The sequence below is a fragment of the Carettochelys insculpta genome, chromosome 5 (assembly GCF_033958435.1).
Source record: "Carettochelys insculpta isolate YL-2023 chromosome 5, ASM3395843v1, whole genome shotgun sequence".
Lineage (NCBI taxonomy): Eukaryota > Metazoa > Chordata > Testudines > Carettochelyidae > Carettochelys > Carettochelys insculpta.
This window is the reverse complement of record NC_134141.1, coordinates 15,457,968-15,477,638: the sequence shown is the minus strand read 5'-3', so window position 1 is coordinate 15,477,638 and position 19,671 is coordinate 15,457,968. Positions and strand designations below refer to the sequence as shown.

The window sequence follows — 19,671 nt, the reverse complement described above, 5'->3', positions numbered from 1 at the left end:
GTGGATCTTGTGTTGTTTAGTGCAACTGTGTCTGGGAGGGGCCCTTTAAGGGAGCGGCTTGCTGTTGAGTCCACCCTGTGACCCTGTCTGCAGCTGTGCCTGGAACCCTTATTTCGATGTGTGCTACTTTGGTGTGTAGACATTCCCTCGCAGCGCCTATTTTGATGTGGTGCCGCGCAACATCGAAGTTGAACATCGATGTTGCCAGCCCTGGAGGATGTGTAGACGTTGCTACATCGAAATAAGCTATTTCGATGTTGGCTTCACGTGTAGACGTAGCCCAAGACTCCTGCCCCATTCAGTGCACCAGAAGGATCTAGTCTGGGGATAAATTGGGGTTACACAGTGAAAGAGACTGCTGGCTTTAGGGTCACTATTTCCTGTGTTCTAGAAGTCATGTAGCGAATGAAGCAGGAGACTGCAGGAAGAGGAAAAGATTGTCTGATGGCCATGGCAGTTGAATGCCACCCTGAAGATTTGGACTTTATATTGACTCTGCCATAAAATTTCTATTTGATGATGGACAAGTCACTTGTACCAAGTACTTCACAAAGTACAGGCTGAACCTCTCTCATTTGGCACTATTGGGACCTTACTGGTGCCAGACATGAGAAATTGCTAGTTGACACAAGGTTGATATTTTTGAGCACATTACCAACATTTCCACTGCTTACTATGCTCTTAGAAGACACTTAGGGATAAATTACAGCTAAACAACAGCAAATAAACCTGAGAGCCAGGACTCATGGCTGTAAATAAACTTTATGGGACCACGGGAAACTTGGCAACACTTAATAAGTGGTCATCTGGCTAACTAAAATCATGACAGATTATGGAGTTTGCCGGATTAGAGAGCTCTGAATTAGACAGGTTAAATTTGAAGTGACTTATTCATTTAATCAAAAACTGAACTGAGACCATAATACAACTGACAATTGCAAATTTTTTCATAAGGAACAGAAACTGCCCCACCATTTGCATATTTAGATTACACCTAGCCTTCATCTTCCCATGGTAAAATCCAGCCTAGAATGTAACACTAATTTAATATTCTGTGCTAGCTTCAAAGTCAGTCTTTTCACAGCCACAGGGAAAAACTGAAGCATTAAAAAAAAAAATAGTTTTTGCTCCTAATGCTGTCAGAAGAGCAGATAAAAAGGCACTGCAAAAGTCGTTTACAATACACAAGTATTACAGGATCTACAAAACACAGGAACTATGCTACATATTCTGGAGTGCCATATGCTGACAACTTAACTGTCTGCATATATACAGATACAACATTCTCTCATAGTAACGCTGGAAATACATTGGACGGAGTCTCTGCACTCCAAAATGTAATATTTGTTGTCCAATGCCGAAGACAGCGCTTGTACAAGTGCTGGCATAGACTGGCCTCACAAAGTTTAGGTAGTGTGTCAAAGTATGCAGAAGAAGCAGAGCAGAAACTGCACGGTATATTGTGCAAAAGATGTGCAAAGTAGGAAAGAGGAAGCTACATGGAACAACAGGATTAATATATCCTAAGATTTGAAGGCACCAAGGAATAGGATTAAACAAAATTGCTGGTTATTTTGCTCCAAATATAATCTCTTTTCTCAACTTGGAATCCATTTGCTCATTCTGCAAACTAATTAGACTCTACTAAAGTAGTGTGAGATTTCTGTCAGCTGTGGACATTGCAAAATTCTGACATTGGTACCTCCTGTTCATTTTAATTGTATGAACTCTGTAAAGCTATGTTTTTACCTACTGTACAAGAAAAACCGTCAGTGGCACTGAACTGAGACAAGCAATGACAGAAAGCTAAATATCAGCAGCACCAGTTAACACATTTGGGTTACCTGATGGAATGAGAATGACACCACATTAGGACTGAAACTTTTCACAGCCCTGCAGCTTGTGCTGACCTTCACACAATGCTGACAATTCCAAATACTTTAAAAAGTCATTAGTTAGCCCTTGAAAAAGCATGAGAATGGCATAAAAGCCATAAGATTTAAAATGGTGGGGGCAGCTTTTCCTTTTGGTATTTGAGTCATTAGGGTACACTCAAGTGGCATGGGCCAAGTGTTTTTCTTTGCAAACATAACGGTTAGAAACTTATAAAAGTTGGAAGTAAGATTGCTTGGCTAATCACGAATCCAGGTGCTAGACATTAAGACACGACAGTATGGAAAAATAGTGAGAGTAGGCAACAAAATTTATATCTGTGCAAAGTAGAGATAAATCACTCCTCTGACAGCTGAATATTCAGTGTACCAGGCCCATTTTCTTGAAACAAACTAATCCTTTAATACAGCCAAGGTCCTTTTGCAAAAGTGTGTCTGCCCCAGGGCTATCTCCAGGCCCCAAGAATACTCTTCTGTTCACTTTCCATTCCCATACTAACCCATTCCGCAACACTCCTGAGGCAAAACACCACCACCGTAGTACAATAATAAATCCTACACACTATATATGCAGTGCCTAATTTTACTCAGGCTTTTGGTGCACTACAAGTTGATATTCACAACATGGCAAGGTACAACTTGGACACCAGAAAGAGTTTGATGTGGTATCTCTGGGATGGCTAGTTTTTAAATCTCTAGTTCTTGCCGTAGATGCATTTTTATGTCACTGTGTTTTCAAATCTATACAACATGCTCCTGGGGCTGAGGAAAGATGTTTTCTTCCCTTCCCACTCCATCATCATTATATAAATCAAAACAACTAAACAGCATATATATGCCTCATTTTTTTTTCCTTTCTTGGAACAGGTAACATCACCAGTTCTGGGGTGTCTTATGATTGGTATAAGACTCTCTCAAATCCCCACCCCTTTTTTTCCCCTGCAAATTGAGACTGCACAATCACAAGGCATTGCCTTGCCTTCCTAGGATGAGATTCAGTGGAAAAACCTTTTTTCAGCTCCACCCTGCCCTTTCCCCTTTCGAGTGGGGTGGGAGAAATAAAGCAGGCAATTGCTCTGAGGATTTAAGATTTAAAAGGGCCTAGGGCTCCAGCCACTAATGCCACAACAGCAGCTTCTAGAGCCCTTTAAATTGCCGCTTGAGCACTGCTGCGGTGCTAGATATGGCTCTTAGGGCTTCCTGGGAATGGGGAGGGTACCAAGAGGCTCTCTCCAGGCAGTGCTGGGTGGGAAGGGTGTTGTAGTCTGGGCTGCCCTCCACCCTGCCCCTTCCAGAACTGTGCAGCCAAGTCCCCCTCCCCCGACTACCTTGCCCAGCTTGGCTGACCGCTCTCCTGGCTCTGCCTATGCTATTGCATTTTTAGTTGCACCTCGATGCTCACTGACTTCTGCAGAACCACTCTGAACACACGAGTGCTATAAGAAAGGATCCCTCTGTTGAAAATATTCTGGTTCTGGTTCCTGAGGTAGAACTGTGATCAAGGCAAGCAGAAGGTGGAGGCAAAGGTAATTTAAGTTACAATCACATCAGCTGCTACTGCAACACTGTATCTTGATCACAAAACAAGACAAGGTAAGCCAGTGGTCAACTGAAACAGAAAGTAGAACACTTCCCCAGCAAGGATGGCAGCACTCCCCCCTTTTAATGGAGAACGAAGAGCTGTGCTCACCATCATTTTAACTCCTGCACTAGTCACTGGTCAGTCCCCCAACTTCTGCAAAGAGGGAATCCCAGTCACACAGATTTTGAGGTTGAAAGCAGGTTTCAGATCATCGATCCATGCAGTCCTGTGGGACTCCACTTGGAACTGCATAAAGGGATTCATTTCTGCCACAGAGAAACAGCTAAGCCTAGCTGATCACCATCTGCCACAGCATCATCATCCCATTTAGATGCACTGTGTAAGTGAATACCCATGCCCAGCACTATCCCATGTAGGTGTCCCACCTGGCCACTGGGGGACACCTAGAGGAAAGTGGCAGCAACAGAAGGGCACCATAAAAAAAGACAGTCCATACCTCTGGAAATGGACCTCTATGTATGTGCAGCTCTTGAGGCTCAGAAGTCAAATTTACAAGGCAAGCATTTCTTTCTTTACAATATAAATTGGAGGAAAATTCATGAGTAAAAAGTTGGAAAAGTGCCAGAGAATCCCATAATTTTTTTCTAAAATAGCTCACATTGTTCCCCATCTCAACAAAATATGATCTTAAAGAACACAAGTAAATTGAAAAAACAACAAAAACTGAAACAAATAAACTGAAAAAAAACAACAAACAACCCCAACAACTTTCAAAAGTTTTGATGAAACATACCTAGGATTTTTAACAAGGTCTCTGGAGAAATGATTTGTAAGGTTCTGCTTTCCTCTCTTCAGTTCCTGAAGATATGACCAGATCCTTTTATGACCAGAAGAGAGGAACAATAATGGTATTAGAGGCCTGGAGAATAGGTTGCCCTCTGGAGTATATTTCCTATGGTGGCAAATGCCTGCTCCATCACAACTCTAGGGAAACAAGATTGTTTTTGTGGCTATATGTGGCTGTGTTCCTCCAAATGCCACTGCACCACCCCACCTCTTTGCATGTCCCTTTCCTTTCCATCGACCAGCTCTTTCTCAGTTATGACTGCTTGGGAAAGGAAGTTGAGGATTTTCCTGCTAACGGGGAAGCTGAAGGAAGGCTGAAGATTTTTAAAAGGGACCAGCAATTCAGGTGCCTTGATAATTGTGTATTTTTGTTGCTATAAGTGTAACAAAAGAGTAAGGCACTGAAGCAGCTTGATTTTTCAGAGGGATTTTCGGAGCATCAGTATCTCTAAGGCAGTACCTACATGCAGACTCAGAGGTTGGATTCCCAGCATGAGCACACATACTGGTGCTAGCTAGAGGAAAATTAGTGTGTTAAAACAGTAGCACGGTGCAGGGAAAGAGAAGCTGCAGCATAGACTAGGTGCTCCAGGAAGATGCTCACAGGGTCTAGTTGGGTTTTACTGTTGTGGGAGGGGGAGGTGGGAAAACAGTTAGCCTGTGCTGCCCTGGCTACATGACTCTGTCGTGCATTAGCTCAATGATAGCTATCAAGAAATACATCGATGTAAGCTGAGAACATTACAGCACACATGTGGATGTAGCTAAATGGTGCTTAAAACGAGTACCTAAAATTTGAGGCAACCAATACCCTTGGTCACTTCCGGGCATCTCAGGCCAGATGCAAAGCCCTAATATGGAAAAGTGACTGGTGTGCAGAGTTACCGGTGAAGTGGAGGATACCAGCCATGTGACCCCCTCCCACACCCCCACACATCCCTCTGGGACATACTCCCTCTGCCTCAGGCCCAACCTCTTTCCAGCCCTGCTCTTCCCACCTCCCCCCACACCCTCTCCCACAAGCTATGTGGCTCAGGGGACTAGTGGGGATACAGGTGGCTCAGCCTCCCCACACACACCGGCAACAGTGGGGAAAGCTGAGAAATGCAGCCTTGGATTGCTCTGCTTCCCACCAGCGAGTGTGGAATTCGTCCTCTCAGAGCCATGCAGCTAGGGGGAGCAGAATCAACTGGGTCCACATTGCTCTGCTTCCCCCAACTGTGTCAGTGAATGAAGGAAGATGGGAGAGCAGACCCCTGCTGCAAGCACCAGCCCTCTCCTCCCCACAACTAGCCCCTCTGTACACCCAGGAACTCTGGCCCTGCTGGATGTTGGCCAGCCCCTTGCCCCTCCTTGCCCATGATAGTGCAGGGATGGGGCGGGGGTTTCCCCTTGCTCTACCCTGCAACTACCTCACCCCTGCCGCAAGTCTGGGTTTTATACATGCTAACTGGCATTACAAAGCAAGAGAAACAGGATACCCAGGAAACTGGTTGAAAAAGGAACCACATCAGCTGACTGCCCCACGTGAATGTAGAATGCAAGTTTGGGATTTAAGACATTATACACATGCAATATGTAACATTTAAGTCGTGCCATTGCATTGGGTTTTTTTCGGACCTCTCTTTCATGAACAATGGCAACTCTCATGCGTCTTATCAGTTGTAATCCCCACAGTCAATAGGAATGTAAACTTGAGGCTCTTCCACAACATATGTGAACTTGTCTGTCACACAGATGTTAACCAATGGCAGCAAATATGGTGTGTTCCTCAGAGAGAAATCTCCATAAATCTGCAATGACAAGAATAAAGAATCAAGTGCCTCAGGGGATTCTAGAATAAGAAGCAATAAGAGTGAAAAAGGAGAGTGTAGAATTACATTTCTATTTCTTATTAATCTCTTTTTGCCCTGCAGTGAATAGTTTTAATGATCATCAAATTTCAATATTGCATCTGGTGCATATGCAGATAACACATTACAATATTCCCCAGAGGCTCCTGGTTGAGAAATACTGAAATTCAATAATCATCACTAAGAAGAGTGACAAAATTAAAATAAAGTTACATAATAAATATGTAACAGAGCAATTGGATTGACTTTCTTTTTAGGCTGTAAATAAGAGGAGTGAGAAGGTGGAACCTGCATCCCCCTACACTAGTGTTTTCAGAGCTGATGAGCAATTGCCAGCAGGCAGATCAGCAATGTCTCTTCAGACGAGGTTAACAGAGAAACAGATTATGGATTTCTTTTTTTTTTTTTTGGGGTGTGGGGGCACAGCCTTCTGCCACAGGGCCCATTGTAATTGCCATCTTGAAAGTCCATAAGACTACTCAGGTATCAGAGGGGTAGCCGTGTTAGTCTGGATCTGTAGCAGCAACGAAGGGTCCTGTGGCACCTTATAGACTAACAGAAAAGTTTAGAGCATGAGCTTTCGTGAGTTAACTCACTTCTTCAGATCAGGTCCAGCATCTGAAGAAGTGAGTTAACTCACGAACGCTCATGCTCTAAACTTTTCTGTTAGTCTATAAGGTGCCGCAGGACCCTTCAAGACTACTCAGGTGTTTAAAGCTAAGCTCAGTTACCTGTTTTACTGGGTCAGGGTCATAGTGCTCAGTATCTTTCAGGATCAAACTATAACTTTACTAAGACAACCTTTCCTCTACTCCACACCTGAAGTTTCTCTGGAAGCAAACTTTTGGCCAGGTAAATGGTGCAAGGCTTTGGTTTTCTGAAACATTGTTTGACCTCCCATAAGGTACAGGGCTGCATAGCTTGGATAGTTCCCACCTCAACAGAAAGGGAATCAATATGCTTGGGAACAGACTGACTCAGAAGGATATTGAATTAATGACAGAAGGGGTGTGTAAAAAAGATGACCTCCTGAGGTCTCTTCCAGCCCTAGAATTCTATGAGCACTCAAATAAAGTTAACTTTGGGGGAAAAAAAGAAAACGAGGAGAAGAAATTCTGTAATAACTTAAACACAAACAACAGGATTCTGGGTAACAAACAGGCAGAAATGGAATTTTGCATTTGTGAACACAAATAAGACCTAGCTGGTATAACGGAAAGCTGGAGGGATGAGCTGTATGACTGGAATATTAAAATCTATCATTATAACCTAGTTAGGAAGGCTCAAGTAAGCAGAAGGTAGGAGGGACACAGTCAACAATGGCATCATGCTTCTGAGCCACTGATAACACAGAAGCAAATGATCTTGAACACTTGTCTTAATAGCTAAAGCACAAACAAGGGTATTAATTGGTGTCTGTGGCACAACACTAAACCACACTAGGGAACAGGATGACTGCATGATTATAGAGGATTTCAGTGTGAACCATATATCCTGAGGGGCTGATGAACACTAATAAAATACTACTAAAATCTCAAAATATTATAGAAGACCATTTCTTAGTGATATATTCAGCACAAGTGAATTCTGTATCAGGCTTTGTCTTGACAGATAAAGAGGAACTGATAATATAAGTAAAAGTTTCTGGTAACTTGGGTACAAAAAACATGACAATCACATTTATAATCAGAATCAAGCAATAGGCATGCTTGCTACTTTAAAAGGGCCAGCTTCAGAGAGCTGAATACTGTTATCAGCTGGAGCAGTTGAATAAAAAAAAAAAAAGAATTATATTTGTGGGGGTGTCTAAGAACTCTTCACAAGATGCCTCAAAAACCACAATCCCACTATCAAGGTAAAGGCTGTATTAGCTAAAGCCAACCCAGTTTAGAGAAGAAGTTACAGCAGGTATAAAAAATGCACCTGAAAGAAAAGAAAGGTTGATAGCAACGCATGTACATAAACTCAAAACTGTAGTGCACCGAGAAGGGAAGCAAGCTTAAAAAGGAGAAATCTGTGGCCTGCAGAGTTCAGAATAGTAAGAATTATATCATGAACAAAAATAAAATGATCCTGGTATTTGTTCATTATTAGATAAAAAGGGCGTCATCATTCATAAAAAACACAGAAGATACAAAAAACCATGTTCAATAGGTATTTCTTTTGTCCATTTAGTGAAAGACAGAGGAAGTAGTCTCAGGATGTTACTGATATGAATCTGTTCCACTAGAATCTCCAGAGGCTGAGAAACAGTAACTATCAAATTACACTTTTTAAAATCAACAGTTCCAGATAACTTGATAAGAGTTGTTAACCAGTCTTGTAATGTTAAATAAGTCTTTGACAGCTGGGGAAGTTCCAAAAGACAGAGAAAAAGCTAATTTTGTGCCAGTATTTAAAAAAGGATGACCTGGGTAATTATAAGCCTATTAGTCTGACATCAATCCTGGGCAAGATAATGGGGTGGCTGATACAGGACTCAATAAAGAAATAAGGATCAGTGTAATTAATGCTAATAACACAGATTCACGGAGAACAGATTTTGTCCAACTAGCTTCCTATCTTTTTTTTGATGAGAACAAATTTAGTTGAGAAAAGTAACCATGAAATATACTTGAAATTCTGGAAGGTGTTTGACCTTATACCGCATGACATTTTGAATAAAACCCTCCAGTATAAAATTATCAGAGCAAACAATAAATGAATTCAGAACCAGCTAACTGATGGGTCTCAATATGTGAGGTTAAAACAAGAATTCATCAATAGGGTATGCTTCTCATGAGCATCAGATGTCTTACATTTTGGAATAAGATGTCACATTGAAATCAACACAACAACTACAAACTCACTAGAGAAACTAGACAAGTAAGAGTGGAAACCCCACAAACACTGAACACGGGGGTCTGGTGACTGGGTCTGGAATTGGAGTCAAAAGGCAAGAGGGAAACATGGGAACTGGCATTGTCAGTCAAAAGGGGAGCTCAGGGGCTGATGGCCCCCTTGGGAGAGCCCAGAGGCCAGCATCAGAGATGCCAGGATTGACCTTCCCTGGTTGGACAAACTCCCACATTTGGGACTGGTTGGGTGCCGGACCAGGAAAGTCCAACCTGTATTCTACCTCACTTATGCAATACCTTTGAAAACAAGCTGTCCCACAATTGTTATATTGCAATTCTTTAAATATTTTTGGAAAAAGGCCCTATCCCAACCCCTAGCCAGGGTACAATATTTAATTTAATTACCTCAACTTCCACACACAACTTAAATTAAAAAGGAGATTGAAGATATGAAGTTTGATGCTCTCTCATGTGAGCTTGTACTACTATCCAGGAAGTATTTGAAGCATGTTGGGGACACCTTTCTGGTGTGAGTGCTGAAAGAACCAACTGGGGTCATGCTCCTCTTGATCTGCTACTCTCAAACAGGAACAATTGGCAGGGGAAGTAGAAGTGGGTGGCAATCAGAGGAAACCCAAGACCTATGGATCCCTTAAGTCCCATATAAAGTAAAATGGTACATCAGCCTTCTGGCAACCCACCCCACTCAGTGCATGAATTACGCCCAAGGACACAATCCATCCCAGAACACAAATACAGGCCACCCTATTTTATTTATGTAAATCCACATTTGGATTAGCTTGCAATCACACCATTACAAAGTCATACAAAATGATTGATGAACTGATTAAAATCACTCTCGATGATAAAATTATATAAACATGACCAAACCACATTTGTAATTTTCATTAATATGCACTTGATATTAATGGTACTGTGTAAGTACATTCACTTTTTAACAGGATTATAAAAAGGTGATATTTTTGACACCAGCCTTTATTACAGATGGGTTAGTGGTTAGGGCAGTGAACTTGAAAGCAGCAGGGTTCAACTTTATTAATTTGAGTTGATCTAACTTTTCCCAGACATGTCAGCCACTCGCCATATAAAATATTGGGAAAGTCACTCAAAATTGCTGTTCAATGAAGTACCATTTGTTTTACAGAGTGGTACAAAGTTCAATTAAATGTTAGCAGAGCACTTTGAGGGGATGATGTGAAAGGCGTGTGTGTTGTGCTATTTGCAACACAATGCAATGCTAACATTCAAAAATATTTCAAAGCAAGGATGGTCTTTTCCTTCTCTAAAATAGGGACAATATTTCCTCCACCCCCCCCCACCCCTTTTGCTGGTTGTGTCTAGGTAGATTAAATATGCATTGAGATGGTGACTGAGCACAAAGGAGCCACAGTCTCGGGGGATGTCACAGTAAATGATAAAACAATCATTTTGATGGTCACGGAGAGGTGTGTAGATTATGGTCAAAGTCACAAAGAAACCACACCTATTTCCAAGGTTACTTCAATAACTAGATTGAGAAGCACAAGTGATTTACTTAGGCTTGGTATATTTCAGATACGCAACTCTAGCTCTGGAAATTTCATAGCTAGAATCCACTTATCTGAAAACCGACTTACCTGTCTGTTTCTCCCATCATTCTCCCTTACTCCCTGCAATAGGAGGAGTACAGCAATCAACTGCCAACACCGGATAGCTTGATTTTATGCGTCCCTAACAGGAGTGTGAAATCAAACCCCAGAAGATCAACCCATTCAGGGTTGATCTTCCAGGGTAATGTAGATGTGGCCTTAGTAAACTAAGATAGTACTCTGTACAATTCATGTATATAAATACAGGTTTAACACAATGATTCATGGACTTGCCAGCATCAGGGGACAGTGTAACTTCTATTTCAGAAGGACACAGAATTCATTTATGTCAATCACAAGGTATAATGGGAAGGAGGGCCAAGTGTATAGATGATTTTTTCATGTTTATTCATACATATTTTTCATTCATAGGGAAAGAACTCTAAGGATCAAGATCGGGTTTCTTTACTGTAGGGTCTTAGGAGGAACCTTGATGCCTGCAAAAAAAAAGAAACCTTGGCAATAGGAAATTTGGAGACTTTGAGGCTGTATAACTGCCAAGAATTCCAAGAAATGGCCACGGCAGAAAGTCTGGGTTAGTTGAACTTTTGTATTTACTAGGGAGCAGGAGGTCCATTTTGTATTTCAAATCAGACATCCCCAAGACAAGGACACCGATGCAAGGGAGAAACACTGGAGCAAGGAAGCATAGAACTGAGAAAAGGAAATCTGGGAAAAAGAGACAAGGAATCCGAGAGCTTGAGACCTTGAGCCTGAGGCCTCAAGTTGATTGTCTACTTCCTTTTCAAACAACCAGGCCAGAGCTCACCCTAACTCCCCACAAATAAGGAAGAGCTTGTCAGGATATCTTTCCTAAATACCTTATTTTTGTTGCTATTAAAGTGCCTTAACTTTTACACTTGGATGATACAACATTACATAGTTGTATGTACTAATGATTCCTGATACAAATCCACTAAAGTTAATGGAGTTGCATGTGTTTGCTTTTCTTGGTGTTCCAGCAGCAGGCTCAAACACATGCATCCACAGCAAAGCTATAGCTACACTAGAGAGTTTGGTTGACAAAACCCCAGATTTGTCAACAAAACCTCACAGAGCATCCACATTAAAAATGGATTCTGTCAACACACGGTCAACAGAACTGTGCACTTTTATCATCAACAGCCTTCCACCTTTCCCCCATGAGGCAGAACACCTTTCTCGACTGTCTACAGACTGGGCTTCTGGGTCAGCAGGCAGCCCTGTCTGCTGTGCTTCTGGTTGGCCGTTCTGCTCTCTAACAACAGAGCAGATTGACAGAGTGATCTGCTTGTGTGTGTGGCCATGATCTGTCAACAGAATTTTTGTCAGAAGATATCTTCCGACAGTAACTTCTGCTGAGAGATCGATGTAGTGTAGACATTGCCTAAAGGGCTGGCTCTTACACACTATAGTGGGGCTGGCCTGGCTCCCAGGCTCCAGGACCCTGTTTAGTCCACTGTCCTATGGCCAGATCACCACTGCCCTTGAGACGGGGGAAGCATGGAGATGGCGCTCTGGGGGGGGGTGAACCTGGGTCCCACCCACTTGTTCCAACCCTGGGACCCTGTGTGGCTGCTGGTGGTGGGGGAGGCCTCCCCCTCGCTATGAGCGCTGCAGCTCTTCCCTGGGTCACTTCCCCAGATGACTCCTCCCCCCATACCTCCTCCAGGTAGCAGCCATGGCAGTAGTAGCAGCAGCAGCCTGTTGCCCCTTCTGGCTTGGCTCCTCCTGTGTGTTCAGCCCACTTGGCCTTATACCAAATCTCGGGGCCTTCTGGGCAAGGCTTTAGCATCTTGCAGCTGAGCACTCCTCTCCTCCTCTTGGTGCCTCTAGAAAACTTTTGTTTTTGCTTTGCTTTACTCCTCTCCTCTCACTCTCTCTCCCCCTGCCTACTGGGCAAGGGTTCTTTTAAAAGCAATCTTAAGTGGGACCAACTGGCCCCAATTGACCCAGGGTGGCTTCCTCCCCAGCTGCTCATGCTCTGCTTGTTTGCCTGCCTTGCTTTTCCCTCTTGTTCTTACCCCCTCTCAGCCTTACCTTGTAGCAACACACACACCCTTTGCCATGTGTCTACAGATGCAAACTATCTCAGTTCCCAAACAAAAAAGCAGTCAAGTAGCACTTTAAAGACGAAGAAAATAATTTATTAGGTGATGAGCTTTCGTGGGACAGACCCACTTCTTCAGACCACAGCCACACCAGAACAGACTAATAAATTATTTTGTTAGTCTTTAAAGTACTACTTGACCGCTTTTTTGTTTTGATAGTATATAGACTAGCACGACTCCCTCTCTGTTACTATCCCAACTCCAGTTAACCAAAATGTCACTTGTATTAAGGTTGGATGGCTTCCTTGTGTTGTGATTTCAGCACCTCTGGAGTCTTGCATAGGGAGTTCACCATTGCAACTTATTTGCTCTGGAGCTAGTGGACTTGGACAGCTCACAGCCCTTGCTAGTAAGCACTAAAAACATTTTGTTGTGAACTTGGAGCTGGATGAGAAGGAATATTGCCTCCAGCCAAACTGCACAAGAGGGGCAGGGAAAACTGCAAAATCCATGCTGAAAGGAACATAAGGAGCACACACACCCTAAAGCTAAGGGGCTCAGAGACAGCCATTTATGGGAATGGAGAAGGGTATATCGTCTTGATCGTGATAGAGCTGCGTGAGGCTATCTTCTGGAGGCAAATCCTTCCCCTGAGTTTCACAGGGGCACCATACTCAACTTGAGCCTCTGCCTAAATGGTATAAATTAGCTCTTAACTAGCCACACACTGCACCACACATTTGCTAAATATGCAAGTCCATCTTCTGCCTTGTTTTTCATTGCTCATTTGCATGCCATCTGCTCCACTCCCTCAATTGCTTGTTAAAGAGTTAAGAACTTAAAAACGATTCACTTGACCCATAATATGATTCACATTTTATTTTTAGCTCTGTTCCTGTTACTGCCTTCTTTTGTCTCAGAGATTTCTGGCCTTCCCCTCCCCTCCCCCACCCTTTTCCGGCAATGGCCTTGACACCGACAAGGTTCTTAGTGTTCTCAGCTCCCACTCAAGCCAGCAGGAAATGAGGGCATTCCGAATCTTGCAAGATTGGGCCCCAATGTGAGGTATACATACATAACCAAAGACAAATCACTCATACATTTTCCATAGAAAGCTTTTAAAGCGTGATTCTTATCTCAATGTAAGAATTAATAGCATTGATCCCTCTAACCTGGAATTTTGATCACACTGACCATTTACTGCTACTGACTTGCCAAAAGCCCTTACATTTCACCACTCTTGCTTGCACCAAAACAGAGCCAACAGCTGCTATGCCAATTACAGAACTACACTACTAGAGTAGGTCATGAGGATGTATGTATTCATGACACACACACAGCTTTTTGAATCTGCCATGGTCTATATTCCATATGGTATACCACAATGGAATTTTCTTCTCAAAATTGGTCCACTGTACTTGGTTAAGACAGATGAAAAAACAGGTTAAACAAAAATTGTGCTTAAATTATATGTTGCTGCATCATGGAGCAGAATTATGTTGCTTTGTTGTTTTCCAGGGATTACCCCTAGAAACTTTTGCGTTGCCTCAGAAAAGGTCTTACACATTGTCCATTCTGACAAGATAGACTACTGCAACCAATGAATTTCAGGGGATGTAAGCATCATTCTTTGCATTACATGGCTCCCACAGGACCCAACTCAGATGGCCATTAAAGCTGTGCAAGATTTTCAGACAAAACTCCTCTTCTGTCCACACCTTCACTTAAAAAATGTAGATTGGGTGGACTAGACCATTTCACAAAATTTGTGTTAAAATTGATGAAGTATTTCAGCCAAAAAGAAGCAACATTTTAATGTGTACTATATTTTTATTCCAAATGTCCTTTCATGTAGATTACTTCAAACTTATTTTTAAAATGCTTGGAAATTCTCAAGAAAAAAAATCAAGCACTATATCTCAGGTTCAGGTAAATTATATTTTGTTTTTGCCCGGTTTGGCCAGAAAATGGAAAATAAAAAGGAATTTGCACAGTTCAGCTTGTGTTTTCCATCATGATAGATTCTGAAAAAAGACATGAGGAGTTTGCAATCTAATTAGACCAGACAAAGGTTTGTGGAATTTCAAGATGGCAATGTTTCAAGTTGCTTTTGGCACTATAGTTTCATTGTAATTTATGAAATCAAGTTGTCTTCTATCTGGTTTAAAGTTAATTTGAACTCATGAATCAAAATAATTTGTGATTACCTGTCTGTTGAAGTTATTTGTATACAAAGCAGTCAGAAAAGTTAATTTCTATCAGGTACAAGTTGACATAGCAGATAGATCTATGAAAGTATGAGTGTTGATTAAATAAACATGTTATAAAATGTCAGACTTTCTACTCATGTTGGGTAAAAAAAACAAACAAACACTAATTTTCCATTTGTTTTTTCCAAGCAAGTTTCATTTAGAGAAGAAAAGTGTCTGTGAAACCCACTGCTCAATCTCAGTAATCTGCAAAAAAGGATAGGGCTGAATATTTAATGATATGATTAAACCTCAATCGTCAAGACCCTACGGTATTATGTGCTCGTACAAGCACAAATATCTTATTTATATACACAAAGGTTATGTCTACACTACAAACATCTATCTACAGAAATTACAGAAGACATGTTCTGACAAAATTTGTCGGCAGATGGAGTCTACACATAACAGTGATCAATCTTTTGATCTGCTCTATCGAGAAACCCCTCCCAGCCGACTGTCTACACAGCTCTTTTGTTGACAGTTTCTGTTGACAAAACACATTTTAGCTATGGTTACACTGACCCAAACCACCAGCAGCAGTATGCAAGTGAGTGATCTCAAAAATACAAATGACCACTCATTTGCATATTCACTCACCAGCAGACACTGCCGCTGGCACAAAGAAAGCTGCATAAATGTGGTTCTGCTGGTGGACTCCCCCCACCTTCGCTAGGAGCTTCTTATACCTGTTTTTTTCAAGGGGAAAGAGGCTGCCAGCAAAGGTGGGGTTCTGCTGGCAGAATCACATTTACACAGTCTCTTGTGTGCCAGCAGCAGTATCTTCCAGTGAGCAACTTTGCAAATGAGTGGCTATTTGCATTTGAGACCACCTATTTGCATACTGCTGCTGGTGATTTGTATCAGTGTAACCATAGCCTGTGTGTAGATGCTCCGTGAGTTTTGTCGATAAAACCCCAGTTTTGTCTACAAAACTCTCTAGCGTAGATGTAGCCAGAGAGAGAAAGAGAAGAGAGAAACATTAGCTGTAATCTAAACAGGGCACTAATTCCATCAGAAAGAGGAAAAATTCCCCAAATCCTTCCTTCAGTTTAAAATTATTGTCCTTTATTTACAAACTCATCCTATATGCAGCTATGGTTTGAATGTACTTGTTAAAATACTGCCTTGGCAACCTAAAACAGGAAGGAGGAAAAGATGCAGATGCAATTCCAAAGGCCTGAACAGAATGGATGCAGTTCAAGAGGTTTAGCATTAAGAGGGGCCTTTTCAGATAATATATTGGAAAACTACTGCATTCAGAATCAGCAAATAATTGAGTGATAGTGGCTGGAATATGTTGGCATCCGTCTAAAATAGCTAGATTTTTGGAGGACTAGACTTTAGAGCTACATTAGTGAAACCTAAGACATGGCATGCACTGCTGTCTTACTGATAAAATAGTAAAGCACCCGACTCAGGCCTGTGCACTCTAGTTGAAAGGTACCAATCCCAATACAAAAATTTAAAATATTAATAGATTTCAGGGCCAGAAAGACCACTATGATCATCCATTTGACATCTTATATTACAAACCACAGAAGTTCCCCAAAACAATTCCGAGACTGTAGACTTCAGAACAATACACCTCATCTTGATTTAAAAAAAGAGTTCTCAACAATGAAGATTCCGCCATGACTCTGTTAAATTGTTCCAATGGTTGGTTATTCTCACCACTAAAAATTTGCACCTTATTTTCAGGCTACCTTCAACTTCTAGCCATTGGATTTTGTAATTAAGCTAAATGAAGGTCAATTACATTATATAATGGTTCTGATGTTCTTTGTAAAACACAGTGGCATTGTTCATATGCTACACAGCTGCATTCAGAAAGAGAGAGTGTGTGACAACTTGTTACAGCCTCCTGATTCTTCTTGCCCCTTGAGCCCTGGCACAAGTTAGAGAAGCTTGCCATTGTACTACCTCATACAGGTTGGGGAGGAGTTGAGCACAGCTGAAGCACTGCATATCTCCACCATACCCTCTCCCTGCCCTAACAAGGTCCCCTCAGAACACTCACATGCCACAATTTAGTACCATGAGTGGCACATTGGCTGATGCTATGCTTTCTACTAGTTCTCCATGCTGGGGAGTTTCTCAGGTGGTCACATACATCTGTCTAGTAGTCCCTCTGCACTGCTTGAACTCCACTCTGAGCTGAGCAGCTGGCCCACTGCTGCTAACAAATATTCAAGTACATTGCATTTATTTTGCAGTCCATAGAAAGGTTAAGATTTAAATCTTCACTCCTGGCTATTGACAATAAAAGGCCCTAACATTTGGCTGAGATTTGCTGTGGGAGTTCTGGATGCAGCTGCATTTTCAGCAGCACATCTTCCTTAACTGCTTAATACCAGCCCTCAGCAGTCAGCAGGGATGATTTGAGATAAGCAATTAAACCGCCAATCATGAAACAACTAAGCATATATCTCAGCACATGCCACTGCCTCTATGATTGACATTTTTTTTTGTTTGCTCCATGATCTATTGAGCACAAAGGAAGTAGAATTCAAATAAAATTATGGAAGTTAGAAATAGAAAAAGATGCCTTGGAACATCAGATCCTTCCTGGTCCAAATGTGCTACATAGTCCAATGATAAAGGGGGCATCAGATACTTCGTTCACATATTTATCCAAAAAAAAAAAATGTAAAAAAAAAATTATGAACACATTTAACTTCAACTCATGTTTTACCCTGTTGCAGATATACCTCACAGTGGGCTGGATACTTCTAGCTTTTACCAGTGCAGAGTATAAATATAATTTATGTTTTCAGTATTTTCAGTTCGAAAACAAAGTGACCACCCCAAGAAATATTGACAATGTGGGGGAAAAAAAAACTACTTCTGGATGATCAGAGAATCATAGAATACTATGACTGGAAGGGACCTTGAGATGCCATCAGGTCCAGCCCCCTGCCCTCATGACAGGACCAAGTACTGTCTAAACCATCCCTGATAGACATCTATCTAACCTGTTCTTAAATATCTCCAGTGATGCAGATTCCACAACCTCCCTTGGCAATTTATTCCACTGTTTGACCACTCTGCTGCAGTTTAAGTCCATTGCCTCTTGTTCTATCCTCGAAGCCAAGAAGAACAAAAATTTTCTCCCTCCTCATGACACCCTTTTAGATACTTGAAAACCACTATCATGTCCCCCCTCAGTCTTCTCTTTTCCAAACTAAACAAGCCCAACTCTTTCAGCCTTTCTTCATAGCTCACATTCTCTAGACCTTTAATCATTCTTGTTACTCTTTTCTGGACCCTCTCTAATTTCTCCACTTCTTTCTTGAACTGCAGTGCCCAGAACTAGACAATACTCCAGCTAAGGCCTAACCAGCGCAGAGTAGAGTGGAAGAATGATTTTGTTTCTTGTCCACGACACACCTGTTAATGCATCCCAGAATCTTGTTTGCTTTTTTTGCAACAGCATCACACTGTTGACTCATATTTAGATTGTGGTCCACTATAACCCCTGGATCCCTTTCTGCTGTAGTCATTCCTAAAAAGTATCTTCCCATTCTGTGTGTGTGACACTGATCATTCCTTCCCAGGTGGAGCACTTTGCATTTGTCCTTATTAAAGTTCATCCTGTTTACATCAGTCCATTTCTCCAGTTTGTCCAGATCACTTTGAATTATGACTTTGTCCTCCAAAGCAGTTGCAACCCCTCCCAGCTTGGTATCATCTGCAGACTTAACTAGCATACTTTCTATGCCAATATCTAAATCGTTGAAGAAGATATTGAACAGAACAGGTCCTAAAACAGATCCCTGAGGAACCCCACTTGTTATACTTTTCCAGCAGGATTGAGAACAATTAACAACTACTCTCTGAGTACAGTTATCCAGCCAGTTATGCACCCACCTTATAGCAGCCTCATCTAAGTTGTATCTACCTAGTTTATTTTATAAGGATATCATGCGATACTGTATCAAATGCTTTACTAAAGTCTAGGTATACCTCATCCACTGCTTCCCCTGGAACCACAAGGCTTGTTAGTTTATCAAAGAAAGCTATCAGATTGGTTTGACATGATTTGTTCTTTACAAATCCATGCTGGCTGTTTCCTATCACCTTACCACCTTCCAAGTGCTTGCAGATGATTTCTCTAATTACCTGCTCCATTATCTTTCCTGGCACAGAAGTTAAGCTGACTGGCCTGTAGTTTCCTGGATTATTCCTATTCCCCTTTTTATAGATGGACACTATATTTGCCTTTTTCCACTCTTCTGGATCTCTCCAAAAATGATAGCTAAAGGCTCAGATACCTCCTCTACCAACTCCTTGAGTATTCTAGGATGCTTTTCATCAGGGCCTGGTGACTTGCAGGCATCTAATTTTCCTAAGTGATTTTTAACCTTTTGTTGTTTTATTTCAATTTCTAACCCTACCCCTTTCCCGCTAGCATTCACTATGTCAGGCATTCCTTCACCAGACTTTTCAGTGAAGTCTGAAACAAAGAAGTCATTAAGCATCTCTGCCATTTCCAAGTTCCCTGTTACTGTTTATCCCTCCTCACTGAACAATGGCCCTACCCTATCCCTAGTTTTCCTCTTGTTTCTAATGTATTTATAAAAGTCCTTCTTGTTTCCCTTTATGCCTGTAGCTAGTTTGAGCTCATTTTGTCCCTTAGCCTTTCTAATCTTCCTCCTGCATTCTTATGTTGTTTGCCTATATTCATCCTTTGTAATTTGTCCTTGTTTCCATTTTTTATATGATTCCTTTTTTATTTTGAGATCATGCAAGATCTCCTGTCTTGTTTGCAT

At 41.7% G+C, this 19,671-nt stretch overlaps 1 protein-coding gene across 6 annotated transcripts in view; it reads right to left on the bottom strand.

Annotated features, from left to right (window-relative positions):
- The window catches only part of LINGO2 (leucine rich repeat and Ig domain containing 2), a 663,558-nt gene that overhangs the window by 554,041 nt on the left and 89,846 nt on the right, over positions 1 to 19,671 (bottom strand). Inside the window, exon 1 of one of the 6 annotated variants that reach the window (XM_074994699.1) lies at positions 4,229 to 4,312. The exons of the other annotated variants lie outside the window; for them this stretch is intronic. The gene's annotated coding sequence lies outside the window, so the exon portion shown is untranslated. Of the gene's footprint in view, positions 1 to 4,228; positions 4,313 to 19,671 lie in introns of those variants that run through there. 6 annotated transcript variants of the gene reach the window in all.